The sequence below is a fragment of the Polistes dominula genome, unplaced genomic scaffold, assembly GCF_049000335.1.
Source record: "Polistes dominula isolate Pdom_NZ unplaced genomic scaffold, Pdom_raw_medaka scaffold_35, whole genome shotgun sequence".
NCBI classification, from domain to species: domain Eukaryota; kingdom Metazoa; phylum Arthropoda; class Insecta; order Hymenoptera; family Vespidae; genus Polistes; species Polistes dominula.
Genome location: NW_028300968.1, coordinates 1,794,162 through 1,813,591, shown reverse-complemented (window position 1 = coordinate 1,813,591; position 19,430 = coordinate 1,794,162).

Sequence of the window (19,430 nt, the reverse complement as noted above, 5' to 3'; positions counted from 1 at the left end):
AGTAATATAAATAATTAGTGTATTATAATATATATAATAAAATATTAGGGGATTTAATGTATATTATAATTTAATATAAATTATATAGTGTGTAAGAAGTAAATTATATTAATAATTATAGTAATATAAATAATTAGTGTATTATAATATATAAAATAAAATATTATAAGGGGCATTTAATATATTATAATTTAATATAAATTATATAGTGTGTAAGAAGTAAATTATATTATTAATTGTAGTAATATAAATAATTAGTGTATTATAATATATATAATAAAATATTAGGGGATTTAATATATATTATAATTTAATATAAATTATATAGTGTGTAAGAAGTAAATTATATTAATAATTATAGTAATATAAATAATTAGTGTATTATAATATATATTTTAAAATATTAGGGGATTTAATATATTGCAATTTAATATAAATAATATAGTGTCAAAAACTGTTTACGGCTGTTTCTACTTTATGAAGTGTATCACACGTTACAAAATTATTCAATTATTATTTTCTAATATTATTTAATTAATTATCAACCTTATTGAATTTTGTAAAGCAATGTAAATGTTAAAATATAAACGCCGCACATATTATTTGTAAAGTCATGGGGTTAAATACTTAAAATAAAAATAACTTTGTATATACGTGACAATAAAACAACACTGAAAATATTTCGATTGCATAACATTCTTAATAAATAATTTTTCTAATTAATTATTAAACAAATTAATTAAATATTATTAATTAATATATAATGAAATACTACGAATTAATAAATAAATAATTAATCTTAATTTCTTAATCAATATTTTCACACATGTGAAATATGTTTTTTTTTTTTTTTAAAAATGTTCATTTTTTGTACAAATTATTATAAATATCTTTTACCAAATATTATGTAAAAAAAAGGACACAGCAAAGAAAGAATTGGTGTTTTATCAATTTTTTTTGTCAAGGGGATTCATAAGAACGTTGCCCTTATTTTTTTCGAGCCATGATTAAATCTTTATGGTTTTATAACGGCTCGTGCACGTGGGATTTATATTTGCGGTTCGATCATGGATGGATGGAAGAAGGAAAGGAAACGAAATAAATAAAAATAAATAAATAAAAGATGATTCACGTTAGCCCTTGCGAGGAGATCTCTTTTTCCGTTCCTTTGCATTTCTTTGTTGATAGTAAATATAAGTACACATATCTCTACCTATATGTATATGATGTGTATGTAAAGTATTTGATGCGCTCGCGAGTAAGTTCGTTTTATCATCGTGACACACACGAAAAAAAAAAAAAGAGACGAGCGAAATATAAGTCTTATGGGTATTTCTTTTTGCCATCGGGGGATTTCGTGTGTACACTTATTTCATGCTTGACAGAACATCGAAACTCGTAAGAGGTGGTTGGTACTTGTGATGGTGGTAGTTGGTAATGGTAATGGTGGTAGTTGTGGTAGTGGTAGTGGTGGTGGTGGTGGTGGTGGTGGTGGTGGTGGTGGTGATTTGCTTCTTCTTCTTCTTCTTCTTCTCTATCTTTTCTCTTATTTTTTCTTTTCTTTTTTTCTGTGAGAGCAACGTAAGCGAATGTACGAGAATTTGTTCGTCGTAAAATAAGAAAAAAAGAAAAAAAGAAAAAAAAAAGAAAAAAGAAAAGAAAGAACCCTTACGAACGACATAAGCGACGAAATTTATTCTATTATTTGATTTACTAAAGAAAAAAGAAAAAAATAATAATAAAAGAAGGGAATAAAAAATAGGATGTCAGGAATATCAAAGAGAATTTCATTCTTGAAGCAGCTTTTTTGTAAAAAAAAAAAAAAAATACAAGTGGGAATAGGAGAGAGGAAAATTTGATTTCATTTACTTTATAAAGTAAAGTATGTATGTAATTGTAATAAATATATAAATAATATATAAATATATAAATAAATAATATATAAAATATATAAATAAATAAATATATAAATAATATATAAAATATATAATAAAATTAATATATAAAGAATATATCATTGTAATAAATATTAAATGTATGTATGTTATTATATAAAGTATATATATATTAATAATATAAATATAAATATGTAATTTTTAATCTTCATTATATCCAATGATTTAATGCATAAAACTGTTTTTTTTTGTTTTATTTTTTTATTAGTTTAAAATAATTATTATTTTTATAACTAAATGATTTTTTTATGAACACATATCATCTTGTTAGAATTTTCATACATTGATATCACTCAACGTGACACTTTTAATCTCATCAGCCTAAGTTTTCTCATTTTTTTCTTTTTTTTTTTCTATAGAGTCACTTTTCCACCACTCTTCACCAATGTGACTAAATAAACTTCATTTCTTTTTAGTTTTCCTTTCTTCTTCTTCTTCTTCTTTTTCAAAAAAAAAAAAAAAAAAAAAAAATACAAGTCAAACATATTTTTAACTTCTGAGGTTAATAACAGATACACTCGTATATTTACTCGAGACTTAGGAAAAGAAAAAAACATTCTAAAATCATAAATAAAACATCCTATAAAAATATTCTTTTATATTTTCTTTTCATTTTTTATTAATAGAAAGAAAAAATACAATCAATTGTCTGCAAGAATTATAAATAATTTATATATATATATATGTATAATAATAATAAAAAATATGTGTGATTGATTGCAATGATACGTATTTATAAAAATATATAATTAAAGAATAATAATTCACTTATTGTTGGTAGAAATAAAAAAAAATATTGGAACAATGTTTAATCTAATATAATATAAATAAAATAATAAGTTATTTTTACAGAATGGGATATAGTGTAATAAAAATAATATAATAATAAAGAATATAAATTAAAAATCAAATTAAATAATATATTTATTTCAAGATAATATTTATTTTAATATTATTTTAAAATTACATATAAATATATATTTATTTTTATATTATATAAGAGTTATATAATAATTATAAAATATTATTATAATTATATATATTTATTTTAATATTATTTTTAAAATATATAATATTTAATGTAATAGAGTATAAAGCTTATATTATAAATATAAAATATATTATATTAATTATATATATATATATATATATATACATACTTATTATAATATTATTTTTAAATTATATAATATTTATTTTAATTAATTATACACTATAATAGTATCATAAATAAATATAAAAATATAATATATATAAATTGTATAATGGTATCACATAAACAAAAATTTAAATAAACAATAATTCACTTCATATTCTATTTCGAATCATTTAATTTTAAAATAAGATATACAATAATTTATAAAAAATGAAAAATCAACAACACCATGTAATATCTTCTCTATCATTCTCTCATTCTTTCATTCTCTCATTCGTTTCCATCATATCCTATAACCATATAAAGGTTGATCAGATTTCGAAACGATTCCTCACGGTTTGTCGAGCAAAACCACGTGTAGTTACTGAAAACGAAAAAGGGACAATATAGGATGAAGTATACAGAAATGCATCTCTATGCACAAAAGCATCATCATACAAGGGAGAGTAGTATGCGGCGTTGTGTTGGTTGGGCGGTTATTTAAGAGAAAAAGAGAAAGAGAAAGAGAAAGAGAAAGAAAGAGAGAGATAGAGTGATGCTTACTCGTAGCTGTCCCTTTTTTCTCTCGTTAATGAATTCCTCTTTATGCGAACGTAGTAATTGGTACCTCGCATTATTCTCAATCAACGCTACTATCCTACTCGTACTGAAAGAAGACAAAGAAATGACAAAGAGAACAAGATAAAGATAAAGATGAAGAGAGGTAGAGAGAGAGAGAGATAGAAGATATGCAGGAAAAACTTCAACGAAAAGTGCATCAACAGCAGTAGAATCAGAAGCAGAATTCGAAGCAGCACCAGCACCATGAGAAAGCTTTGCTGATTTACGTGTAGAAGTTATGCTAGGTGCTGTAAAGGGCATTAATATTCGTGAACGGAATATTAAACCACGAGTAAGAGCGTACACGTCAATGGACGACGAGAACCTTCAAAGGGATTTTACAAGGCATATCGAGGAGAATGAATGAGAAAGACGAAGTAAAAGTAGAAGAAGAAAAGAGGGTGGTAAATAACGGGGGATAAAGATAGGACGGTATTATTCATCTAAGATTATGAGATTCTCGTTAAGTGTCAGTGGTAAAAAAGGAAAAAAAAAATAAAGAATTCTTTTCATATGTAGTAGTACCATGGTTTATGGTTTTTTAATTATTATTATTATTATTAAACATATCTTTTTAAATATTAATATAAGTATGTGTGTGTGTTTTTTTTTTGAAGGTTTCACTTCTAACACGTGTGATCTGAACACATGATTTTTTTATCAGGATTATTTCAATTTGTTTATATGCATGGGAACTTTAATAGTAGATTTATGGGATTTCATTCGTTTGAAATATTTTTTAATTTTTAATATTTTACATGTATATTATTTATAATTTATAATATTATAAGATAATATTATAAATATATGTATAATGTACAATTTATATTTTTTATATAATGTTTAAATTTATTTATATGTAAGGGAACTTATAAATATTAGATTTATGGGATTTCATTCGTTTGAAATATTTTTTAATTTTTAATATTTTACATGTATATTATTTATAATTTATAATATTATAAGATAATATTATAAATATATGTATAATGTACAATTTATATTTTTTAAATAAGGTTTAAATTTATTTATATGTAAGGGAACTTATAAATATTAAATTTATGGGATTTCATTCGTTTCGAGTATATATAAATTAAATATTATTTTTTCAAAAATAAATATTAATTTTTAATGCCACAATAAAATATAAAATTTCTTCATTCTATTTCAAAGTTTTGAAAATATATTAAACAAAACGTTTTGTAAATCTAATATTATTTAACATTATATTTATGGAATTTAATTAGTTTCAAAATTTGTAATACATATAAATACATAAAATTTAAATAATATTTTTTTAATAATACAAATTTATTTTTAATACCATAATAAAATATAAAACTTCTTCATTCTAATAACATTTCACAATTTTGGAAATATATTAAACAAAACGTTTTGTAAATCTAATAATATTTAATATTACATTTATGAAATTTAATTAGTTTCGAATATTTTTAATACATATATATAGATATAATTTAAATATTATTTTTTAAAAAAATAAATATTAATTATTAATGCCACAATAAAATATAAAATTTCTTCATTCTATTTCAAAGTTTTGAAAATATATTAAACAAAACGTTTTATAAATCTAATATTATTTAACATTATATTTATGGAATTTAATTAATTTCAAACATTTTTAATACATATAAATACATAAAATTTAAATAATATTTTTTTAATAATACAAATTTATTTTTAATACCATAATAAAATATAAAACTTCTTCATTCAAATAACATTTCAAAGTTTTGAAAATATAATAAACAAAACATTTTGTAAATCTAATATTAAATGTCCTACAATTTAATATTCAAACTTATTACAATTCTTTTGAGCCATTATAATTATGAAAAAATAAACTGAACGTTACTTAATTTAAAATCAAAACTGTCAATTAATTACTCATGATTAAAAATAAATAATAATACATACATAAACACATTTACATATTTACTCTTACAAAATATATTAAAGAGACCAAAATATTCTTGACTAGTTTCACTTTTTCTTTCTTTAAAACGAGAAAAAGTATCCTTTTAGATATTCCTTTCTTTATTGAAAAACACAAAAAACGAAAACGACAACGACGATGACGATGTAGAAAAAGAGAAAAAAAAAAAAGAAAAAAAAAGTAGACAAAAACCAAGAAAAAAGAAAAAAACCAAGAAAACATAAATGAGACGTAAAGTAAAGCAAAGTAAAAATCAAAGCAAAGTAAATCCATAGCAAAGGAAAGGTACAAAAGCACAAGGCAGAAGCACAAATATAGCATAGCATAGTATAGTATAGTATAATAAAGCAAAGCAAAGCAAAATGAAGCCACCACCACCACCCAGCAGTAGTAGCAGAACCATCAGCATCAGCATCAACAGCAGCAGTAGCAGGAGCAGCAGCAGTAACACACACACACACACACACAACGTCTTTGTGAGTCACATAGTCAACGAACTATATAGAAAAGAAAATCCATCGTGCGATCGGTGTAAACGGTTGTACAAGGATAAAGCAACGTAGATAAAGGACACAGACAAGATGGAAAATTGGCTGCTCACCGAAAACAGGATAACGTGGTGGTGGGTGGATGAGAAGAAGAGTCCTGTTACTGGAACGCGAAGGATACCCAAGATGAGAAAAGAGGATGGATAACTTGCTATAGAAGATTAGCTTGAGTTTATATGAAAGAGAGAGAGAGATAGATAGATAGAAGTTGGGGGTGAGCATGGGGGTGAGGATGGGAGTGAGGATGGGGGAAGAAAGGAAGAGAAAGATAGAACATTAGAGAGAGAGAGGGAGAGAGAGAGAGAGAAGGTGAAATTCTACGGCAAGCAGCAATAGCATTGGGAACATAATCGATTTGCAGTGAACTCATCCGTAATTCGGCTCGTGTTCGGTGTGACTAGAAAGACTGTTGTCTCTCTTTCTCTTTCTCTTGCTTTTGCTTTTGCTTTTGCTCTTTCTGTCTCTTTCTCTCTCTCTCTCTCTTTCTCTCTCTCTTTTGCAGGCAAGCACGCAACGCGACAGCAAAGGCGCCAACGGAGCGAGAAATTACTCATCGTTCTGATTGAGGTTAATTAATTAGATAATTAAGTCTCCCCACATAGAACGAGCCAAGAGATCACCGAACGAGCTGCGATGCGAGAGAACGGATATTCTCTCTCTCTCTCTCTATCTCTCTCTTTCTGTCTTTCTCTTTTTTAAAATGTTCTTTTTATCTTTTCTAAGCAAAAGAAAATAATTGAATAATTTATTTATTATTTATATTCACATGTTTAAATTGGAATTATTTTTAACACATTAAGTATCTACGAAAATACGAAAATACAAAAAAAAAAAAAATATTGAATTAATTGTATAAAGATATTCATACTAATCAAATAGAACTATTTTTGTAAGAATTGTTTTTTTTTTGTATTTAAATATATACAAATAATTATATTTTTTTATTTATAAATTTATTTTATAATAAATATATATTTTATATAAATTTTATATTAATAAATATGAAAAAAATTTATATATAATATAATATTATAAAATATTATATGAAGATATATAATTAGTATTTAATATATATATTTAATAATAAATATATAATAATTAACAATAAAGATATTAATATATAAATTTATAAATTTATAATATATAACATATTAAATATAATAAAATAATAATATAGAAATTTATAAATTTATAATTTATATATTAATAGTATTACAGAAGAAGAAGTTTCAGGTATACCCCTTTAGGGTTTTTACCCCGAAGGCCCCCCCCTACATAATTTATATATTAATATTTTATATATATATATATATATATATATATATATATATAATATTAGGTTAGGCCAACTAAATTTTAATATTTTGTAATATTTAATAATATTATTAAATGTTAAATATAAATATTAAATATGTATATTAAATATATTTTAATATTTAATAATTTTAATATTTATATATATATATATATATATATATATATATTATAATAATAATTATTATATTATATAAATATTTATTATAATAATTATTGATTTAAAATATTATAAATTGATTTATAATATATGATAAATAATATTATGTTATAAATATATAATATATTTATAATATAAATAAATAAAATATGATAAATTGATATATAAATTGATTTAAAATAAAATAAATGAAAATTTCAATTATTTTTATGAAACACGAGATCCGATCGAGAGATCAATTCAATTTTTAAAATCAATAAAATAAGGGAGAAACTACCAAAAAAAAAATATTACACTCCCCGATATTTCAACATTCGTTCAGTGAAATGTATCCAATTGAAAGATAAGCGATTTTAAATAAGAGATAAGAGTGAAAATAAAACGATCCTACGATTTATTTCTCAAATCACGTATACGCGTTGAAGTTTACGAGAGTTAACCCAACCCAATGTTTTTCTAGGATTATAGTCAGAGAAAAACAACACGAAAGAAAGGAAAAAAAAAATAAAATAAAATAAAAAAGAAAAACAGATTAAGATAAAGATAAAGATATAGATCGGGAAAGGTTAGTTTTTTTTTTCTCAAAGAAAAATCCTGGGGTTTTAACAGAATGTAAGTGATTTTTGTTCGTGAGACAAGAAAATTCTTTCGATAATCCCTGTCCATCTTTCTTTATCTCTTTTTTGTTTTTTTTTGTTTTTTTTTTTTCTTTTCTTTCAATCATAAACACTCACATACACACATACACACAAATAAATCCGAAACAATTTCACCCTAGGAAACTCAACGTTGCTACGAATGTTTCCCCTCCACCCCCTCCCCCTCCCCCACTCTCTTTCTCTTTCTCACACACACACACAGAGACATTCTCTCAACCCTAGTAGAGTATTTCCACCCTTCGATATGTAACTGACATTTTTGACGCGTCAAGTGGTGGTGGTGGTGGTGGTGGTGGGTCTCCATCCTGTCTTCGTCCAGGACGACCATTCTCCAATGGGATGCGTTATCGGCTACTGTTTTACATAAACATTTCTCTTAGCATAGGAGGGATGAGGAAAGGGGGGGTGGGGGCGGGGAGTGGGGTAGAATTTCGAGTTCGAGAAAGAAACTGAACAAAACGTGGACTACAAGGAGGGAAAATCAGAGAAAAGGGTGAAGTGAGAAACACTGATAACTATGAAGGGATAGGGGAGAAAACATTGGACCCTGAGATTCCTCTAAGTGATCTCGAGTGTTTTCGCAGTTGATTCGTCGCGACCATACTTTCAAATACCCCACCACCTCTAAACCATCCCATCCCATCCCATCCGAATCCCATTCCCCTGATGATTCCCTTCTCACGTCACCTAACAAACTGGCAGAGCTTTTTAAGCTCAGTTTAATCCAAGCCTGAGGCCTCATTTTGCCTAACTTCTCCTATTTAGTTAGGCTACCCTGTTACACCGCTGGGAACCTGACAAGTGGTTTGCTACGTTTGAACCGATCGAATATACAACCCCGCTCCCCCTCCCCCTTCCCCTCCCCCCACTCTTCCTTCACATACACATGCCAATACACCTCCTCGTCCCTCTGTTTTTAGGTTATGCATCTAAAGGTTTGCCTTTCATGTGCTAATCCCCGTTTATTTAATCGAATGCTAATAATAAACGTCGACGAATCGTTGGATGGAAGGAAGGAAGGAAGGAAGGCTCATCTCACGTGGAAAAACTTCAGCCTGGATTAGGGTTACATAAGAGTGAGAGAGAGAGAGAGAGAGAGTTGCTCGTTCGAAAGGACACGTTAAAAAAGGGGGAATGTTATAGGATGGTCCCCGAATTTATATTCGAGACGAAGTTATTCCCCTTACACCCCCCTTATTCACCCACACCTTGTTTGCCTAATGGCTCGTTTCTAGACTTTTAATATCTTCTCGAGCGAGACTTTTACACCCCCAATGTGTAGATCGTATTACTTGCTACAGAATTATATTCTGTTTATTCTAAGTTTAAAGGGCTTCCCTTTTGTTTTTTTTTTCTTATTATTATTATTATTATTATTATTATTATTATTATTATTATTATTATTATTATTATTATTATTATTATTATTATTGTTATTATTTGTGTTTGAAGTTGGAATGTGTTTTTATTTAGTTGGATTATAGAAAATTATTTTTTTTTTTTAATAGTGAGCAAAATTTTGTTTGTTTGTTATAATATAATTTTTATTTAAATTTATTATATATCTAGGTGATCGTTTAAATGATAAATAAATTTATTAATGTTTAATAGTTAATTAAATTATTAATATATAATTATATTTCATGATAATAATTTATAATATAATTTTATAATAATTATTTATATTTTATAATAATATTTTATAATATAGTTTTATAATAATTATTTATATTTTATAATAATATTTTATAATATAATTTTATAATAATATTTTATAATAATTATTTCTATACATATATATATATAATAGTAATTATTATTTATTCAAATATTTTTAACTAATCTTTCCTAAATTATATTCTTATTGACAAATACTTTTATAATAATAATTATTATTATGAATATTGTCAATTTAACTTTAATTAAAAAAAAAAAAACCAAATAAAAGATCGATTATTGTTTATCGATAATAAAAAAAAAAAAAAAAAAGAGTAAGAAGTTTCAACGACAAATTTTGGTTCTCTTTCACTTTAACAAAAGTTATTAATTCCTTCATTTATTATAATTAAATTTTTTTTTTTTTATTATTATTTCACGTTTAAGAATATATTATATTTTATTAAAAAATGTTTGCAAGAAGATCATATTGTTTTACAAAATTGTTTAAATCTTATCCAATTTTAAGACTGATTGATATTTATGATCGACAGGTAACCTTACTTTTAACGTATACTAATTTAATTAAACAAGTCTGAATATATTTATAAAATAAATATATATATATATATATATATAAAAATTGAAATAGATAGATATTATTATCATTTATTTTGCAGTCTTTCATACGTGTCCATGTTCTGGACAATGTCTTCGTTTGCATATTTATGTACTTCTTACTTTACATAGCACTTTGGTATTCTAATAAAGTAAGATACATTGTATTTTATTAATTAACATAACAATTTTAATTAACATAATATATTTTATTTGAATAACTAAAAAAAATAATTAAAACAACCACATGATTGAAATACTATCAGATTTTTGTTCTGATTTAGTTTTAGAATTCACATATCTTATTATAATAAATAAATGAATGTGATTTTTTTTTTTTTTTTTTTTTTTTTTTAATCGTATTTTTCATTCAAGGTGATTAAGAAAATTGAAAAATCCAACGATGAGTATTCGGTAATCGTTAAAGAAAATCAAACGGTACGAATATTTAATTATGAATTAATTATCATTTATAAATGTTATAATTAGTATCAAATTTGATTAATTATAGAAATTGAATGATCTTGTTATATTGAAGAAAAAGAAGACTGAGTATGAGGAAGTTATGGTTAGATCGGTCAGTTATGTTATTTACATTATTATCAGATTGTTTATTTGTATGAAAAAAAATTTTTTTGTATTTTATTAATTTTTTTTTAATTTTAATTATATTATTACAAAATATTTTAGTAAACAATTTATATTATTATATAATTTTTTTTATTTTAATTATATTATTACAAAATATTTGATTACAAAATTATATAATAATATATAATTAATTATATATAAATTATAATTAATTAATATATATAATAATATATTATTTAATAAAATTATTAAATAATATATTATTATTTAATTATATAATTTTGTATTTGAGTTATATTATTACAAAATATTTGATTCCAAAATTATATAATAATATATTATTAAATAATATATTATTTATTAAAATATATTATTTAATAAAATTATTATATAATATATTATTTATTAAAATATATTATTTAATAAAATTATTAAATAATATATTATTATTTAATTATATAATTTTGTATTTGAATTATATTATTACAAAATTTTTTATTACAATTTTAATAAAATTTAATAAAATTATTTAAAATTATTTAAAAAAAATATATATTATTTATTAAAATTTTTTATAAAATTTAATAATATTATTAAATAACATATATATATTTATTTAATTATATAATTTTGTAATTTAATTATATATATTATTACAAAATATTTGATTACAAAATTATATTATTATATAATCTTTTATTTTAATTATATTATTATATATACAATTTTTTTATTTATTTCAATATAATTTATTTATATATTTTTATTATACACAAAAAGATTATTTAATTAAAATTTACATTTAATATTCTTTTTTCAATGAAATTGTTTACAGAAAGGTGTTCAGAAAGTGACCAATGAACAATTGGAAAATGAAGTAAATAAAAGTTTGATCAAAAAAATATTAATAATAATTTCGTAATATTTAAAACAAATAAAAAAACCAAATGTATATTTTCTTCTTTATAATTTATATTTTTCTAAAAGATGAAGAAACTTAGTGTGATATTATTGTCAACGACGAGTAAGATGAAGGAGATTGAAAAATGTGTTGAAAAGGTTATTGCAATTTTAGAGTTTAACGTTAGAAAAAAAAACAAAATTATTATTAAATCTTGGACGATTTTTTTTTTTTTTTTTTTTTTTTTTTTAGTTAGAACGTTCGCAAAGAAACTACATTCTTTCGACTGACGTTGGAATTCGGGAAATTGAAAATGATGCAGAAGGAAAGGATGCAACGGGTGAACCATTCGAGGAAATTAAAGTTAATAAAAATTCCGTTCTTACAATATTCTAAGAATTTGCACACACACACACACACACACACACACACATATAGACACAAATATACACGAAAGTTCATTGATAATTCTTGAACATTATTATTTTTTTTTTTTTTCATTTTATTCAGATTCTCGAACCATCGTTTCCACCATCAAAACCACCCGAACCACCACCTAGAAAATATGGAATATTTGCTAGTAGACCTTTCAGTGGTGCAACACCTGAAATCACAATTGCACCCCAAAATAAAATTGGATTTAAATAACAACGTGTACTCTACAATTTCAAGAATAGTAATTTATTATTATTTATTTAAAAAAATAAAATTAAAAAATTAAAAAATGATTTGCACGTTCTCAGATAACCGAATCAAAATTTAATTGCACTTATGAATATATTGAAAAGAAATTAAATCAAAAGAAATAAAATAAAAATAAAAATTGGAGTGTTAATAATAATTTAATAATTAGTATTTAAAAATATTAAATAATTTAATATTCATCAATTAATAAAAAAATAACAAATAATAATTATTTAAAAAATTTACAAATTTATCAGAGTTTCTAAATAGAATATTTGCTCGTTGACCTTCCAGTGGAACACCACCTGAAATCACAATTGCACCCCAAAATAAAATTGGATTCAAATAACAACGTGTACTCTACAATTTCACGAATAGTAATTTATTATTATTTATTTAAAAAAATAAAATTAAAAAATTAGAAAATTAAAAAATGATTTGCACGTTCTCAAATAACCGAATCAAAATTTAATTGCACTTATGAATATATTGAAAAGAAATATAAAACTGAAAAGAAATAAAAATAAATATAAAAATAAAAATCGAGGATTAATAATAATTAGAATAATTATTCCTAAAAAATTTTAAATTATTTAATATTATTTAATTAATAAAAAAATATTAAATAACTATTTAATAAAAATACAAATTTTTTAGAATTTCTAAATGGAATACCCAGAATTTAATATATTAATAATAATAATAATAATAATAATAATAATAATAATAATAATAATAATAATAATAATAATAATAATAATAATAATAATATTAATTAATTAATAAAAAATATAAAATAATAATTATTGAACAAAAATACAAATTTATCAGAGCTTCTAAATGGAATACCCAGAATCTAATATAATAATAATAATAATAATAATAATAATAATAATATTAATTAATTAATAAAAAATATCAAATAATAATTATTGAACAAAAATACAAATTTATCAAAGCTTCTAAATGGAATACGTAGAATCTAATACAAGTGGTTTATTACAATTGATTAGAAAGAAAACTTTCATGCAGACACATACACATACACGTATTGTACACACCAACATATTTATAAGACAGTAAGGTGATCACACGATCTACCTTTTTGTCATTCGATGCACGAATAGGATACATTGTATGTAGGTCAAAGTAGAAAATAAACGTCGTATTTGTTAAATTCAAAAGTCGAATCCGTTGTTTTGTGTTGTGTGTATGTGTGTTGTGCTGAATTGTGTTGTGCATTATCTTTACGTGTATCTCACATTTGTTCTTTTTTTTTTTTTTATTTTCTATTCTAAAACAAGAGAGTATATAAAATCATTGAAAATATTTGATTTTCTTTCTTAATATTTTTTTCTATTTTCTAACGTGACTTGAGAATTCACCATAATAATTGTTGTTCTTCTACTTTCTTGATTCCTAACGGATAAACGAGTGTATTCTCTTAACCTACTGATCTATGGGATATAAAAAAAAAAAAAGAAAAGTAATCTCGTCAGGGTCATCACACTTGTCTTAGTTGGTTGTTATGTTTATCACGTAAAAATCATTCTCATTAAAAACCCAACCCCATGATATTTGTAATTCCGTGTAAAATTTCATTAACAATCTTTAAGAATGTCACACCATTTACGAAATCGGTTTTTTAATTTTATTTTATTTTATTTTTTTTTTTTTAGAAAATTGAAAGAATATTCGTATGTATGAGATTGAACTTTCTAAATGTTGAAATATCAATTTGTGTGTGTATTTTTTTTTTTTTTTTTCTTTAACAATTTTGTTAGTCTCCTTATCTTTTATTTGTAATTTATTTTATTTCATTATTTTTATTATATTTTTTATTTTTATTTTTATTTTTTATTTTTTTTTTGTAATTATTTACATTGATAAAAAATATTTGTGTAGATTTTGAGAATGGTAGAATTGGTAGAATTTTTACAAATTAAAATTATTTCATTTAAAATATTTATTTTATGTATAGAATTTATTTATTTAAATATTATATATTTTAAAATTAGTATTTAAAATTAATTATTTTTATTATATTACTTTTTTATTTATTTATTTTTTTATTTTTTTTAATTTTTTTTTTTTTTTTTTTTTTATTTATATAAGGAAATTCAATTGGTATCTTGTTAAAATAAATATAGTATTTATTCATGATAATTAATCTTTAATATACAATGAATATTTTTTGGCATATTGAATAAAAAATTTTATTGAAGAATAAATCTACTGGATTAGCATTAATTATTATTAGCATATGTTGTAATTTCTATGCAAAAATTTTATAAAACGACACACAGCATCTGACGGAACAACATCGATTTGGAATATTTTTGTTTTTTTTTTTTTTTCATCATTCGTGACAAGATAAAACCACTTAAAAATATTATCTTGTATTATTTTCTCGAATATTAAAAAGAAGAAAGTATAAAAATGTGATTCTCTCTTAAAGAAGAATCCAATCGAAACAATTGTTTTTTTTTTTATTATTATTATATTTTTGAAATGTTAAAATCAATATTCAATATTTAATAATTTATTAATCATATTTACATTATATTTTTAATTTGTCGAGCAATTTTAATGTAAAGAAATTAACGTTTATTATTTAATTAAGATAATATTTTTATTTTTACCATAAAAAAAAAAATTGTATTAATGATTTATAATTTATAATTTAAAGTAAATGAAAATTTTTTTTTTTAACAAATATTCAACTCAATAATTATTCAGTATTAATATTAAAACTTGTAATAATATAATTTAAGTTTATATTTATACATTTAAATGATGTTTCATTATTTTAAATTGTAATGTTGTTCTTTTTTTTTTTTAAACAAATGTAGAAATATCTAATATTACATTTATTTGAATATTATTTATCGAAGTTTTAAAGATGTATTTATATACTCAATGTTGCGTATTGCGCAATATGTGATGTGGACTGTGTGAGTTGTTGCCTGACGCGATCGAAGTTTGGAACAGGGCACAGAAGCGAGACCTACCGGCGCCGTTTCTTTCGGCGTATGCGCTAGCACAAGTGGACACAACGCCGCTTCTTTAAGACAAAGCTTTCCCGAGCAGCTTGATTTTCCTCGACAACCCTATGCTAGCTCGACGGACCATGGAGAGTGACCCGACGGTCATTGGCCAATCAATTTGGGGAAGGGGGTGCACAGGACTGCCCGTTCCCTATAAAAGGCCACGGAAGATCGTCGATCCAAGCCATTCAGTCAGCAACACTCGATTCACATATAACCAACGCATCAAGAACAAGGAAAACTCATCGGCACCCGACAAGGCAGCCTAACCACATTTCATCACGCAATCATCAGGCAGCTCAGCATCGGGGCGATAGTTTACATACAACAACGCAGCAGCGTATTATAAAGGAACAATTCGATTCACAGTCCTACACGGAACAACTCTATTCACATTACTCCACCATCCCTTAAAACCGTTTCATTTTACGATAAATAAAGAACATTGTACTGATCAAGGCACCTGTACGCAACACTCAACATGAGACAATAATAGTTCATCTTTTGGATTTTTGCCCAATAAACGTAGACACCACAATATAAAACGAATTCATACGTAAACACACACTATATATATATGTATGATATTTACAGAATGTTTCAACTTTGAAAAAACACTATCCTCGAAAACTATTGATTAAAAAATTAAAAATTAATAACAATATTATGATTATTATTATTATTATTATTATAAGAACAATTAAGAGTAACATTTTAAATGATGTATAACTTGATCCATATTATAATTAAAGATATTTTAATATAAATGTTTAATAAATAATTATGTTTATTAAAAAAAAATATTTGATAACAAAATTGAATTGTACTAAAATCATTGATTGGTTAAACGATTAGATTTTTCAATTAAAAATTCAAATAGACTATTTTTCATTTAAACATGCTTTAAATAAAAATGTCCATAGTATAAATATTTGTATAAAGCAAAAAGACTATAATTTAAAATAAAAATACAGTATAATTAAAACCATACTAAATTGGTTAAACGATTAGTTTTCAATGATAAATTTAAATAGAAACTTTTTAATTGAAACATGCTGTAAATAAAACTGTTCATAATACATATTTATATAAAAAGATTATAATTTAATATGAAATACAGTATAATTAAAACCGTACTAATGGTTCATTGGTTAAACGATTAGATTTCAATCTAAAATAAATCAAAATTGAAGCTTTTCATTAATACATGCTGTAAATAAAAATGTTCATAATATACATATTTGTATAATAAAATAAGCTATTATTTAAAATAAAAATACTGTACAACTAAAATCATACTTCATTGGTCAAAAGAATACATTGCAATATAAAATACAAATTTAAAATTTATATTGAAAGATCCTGTAAATAAAACTGTTCATAATATATATATATATATTTGTATAAAATAAAAAGACTATAATATAAAATAAAAATACAGTATAATTAAAACCATACTTAATTGGTTAAACGATTAGTTTTCAATGATAAATTTAAATAGACTCTTTTAATTAAAACATGCTGTAAATAAAACTGTTCATAATACATATTTATATAAAAAGATTATAATTTAATATGAAATACAGTATAATTAAAACCGTATTAATGGTTCATTGGTTAAACGATTAGATTTCAATCTAAAATAAATCAAAATTGAAACTTTTCATTAAAACATGCTGTAAATAAAAATGTTCATAATATACATATTTGTATAATAAAATAAGCTATTATTTAAAATAAAAATACTGTACAACTAAAATCATACTTCATTGGTCAAAAGAATACATTGCAATATAAAATACAAATTTAAAATTTATATTGAAAGATCCTGTAAATAAAACTGTTCATAATATATATATATATTTGTATAAAATAAAAAGACTATAATATAAAATAAAAATACAGTATAATTAAAACCATACTTAATTGGTTAAACGATTAGTTTTCAATGATAAATTTAAATAGACTCTTTTAATTAAAACATGCTGTAAATATAAATATTCATAATAAACATATTTATATAAGAAAAAGACTACAATTTAAAATGAAATACAGTATAATTAAAACCATACTAACGGTTCATTGGTTACATAATTAGATTTCAATATATAATCAAAATTGAAACTTTTCATTGAAACATCCTGTAAATAAAATTGTTCATATTACATATTTATATAACAAAGAAGACTATAATTTAAAATAAAAATACTGTATAATTAAAACCGTACTAATGGTTCATTAGTTACATCATTAGATTTCAATATATAATCAAAATTGTAACCTTTCATGAAACATGCTGTATAAATAAAACTATTCATAATACATATTTATATAACAAAGAAGATTATAATTTAAAATAAAAATACTGTATAATTAAAACCGTACTAATGGTTCATTAGTTACATCATTAGATTTCAATATATAATCAAAATTGTAACCTTTCATGAAACATGCTGTATAAATAAAACTATTCATAATACATATTTATATAACAAAGATTATAATTTAAAATAAAAATACTGTATAATTAAAACCGTACTAATAGTTCATTAGTTACATAATTAGATTTCAATATAAAATCAAAATTGAAACTTTTCATTAAAACATGCTGTATAAATAAAACTATTCATAATACATATTTATATAACTAAGAAGACTATAATTTAAAATAAAAATACTGTATAATTAAAACCGTACTAATGATTCATTAGTTACATCATTAGATTTCAATATAAAATCAAAATTGCAACTTCTCATTAAAACATGATGTAAATAAAAATATTTATAATACAGACTTATATAAAATGACTATAGTTTACAATGAAATACAGTATAATTAAAACCATTTTAATGGTTCATTAGTTATATAATTAGATTTCAATAGAAAATCACAATTGCAACCTTTCATTGAAAGATCCTGTAAATGAAACTGTTCATAGAAAAATCCTGTGAATAAAACTGTTTATTGAAAGATCCTGTAAACAAAACTATTCATAATACATATTTATATAAGAAAAAAGACTATAATTTAAAATTAAAATACTGTATAATTAAAACCGTACTAATGGTTCATTAGTTACATCATTAGATTTCAATATATAATCAAAATTGCAACTTCTCATTAAAACATGATGTAAATAAAAATATTTATAATACAGACTTATATAAAATAACTATAGTTTACAATGAAATACAGTATAATTAAAACCATTATAATGGTTCATTAGTTGCATAATTAGATTTCAATAGAAAATCACAATTGCAACCTTTCATTGAATGATCATGCAAATAAAACTGTTGATTAAAACATCCTGTAAATAAAATTGTTCATAATACATAATAATATAAAAAGATTATATAGCTTAAAATAAAAATACTGTTTAACTAAAATCATACTAACGGTTCATTAGTTACATAATTAGATTTCAATATAAAATCAAAATTGTAACCTTTCATTGAAACATCTTGTAAATAAAACTGTTCATAGAAAAATCCTGTAAATAAAACAGTTTATTGAAAGATCCTGTAAATAAAACTATTCTCATAATGTATATATATACATATATATATTTGTATATAAA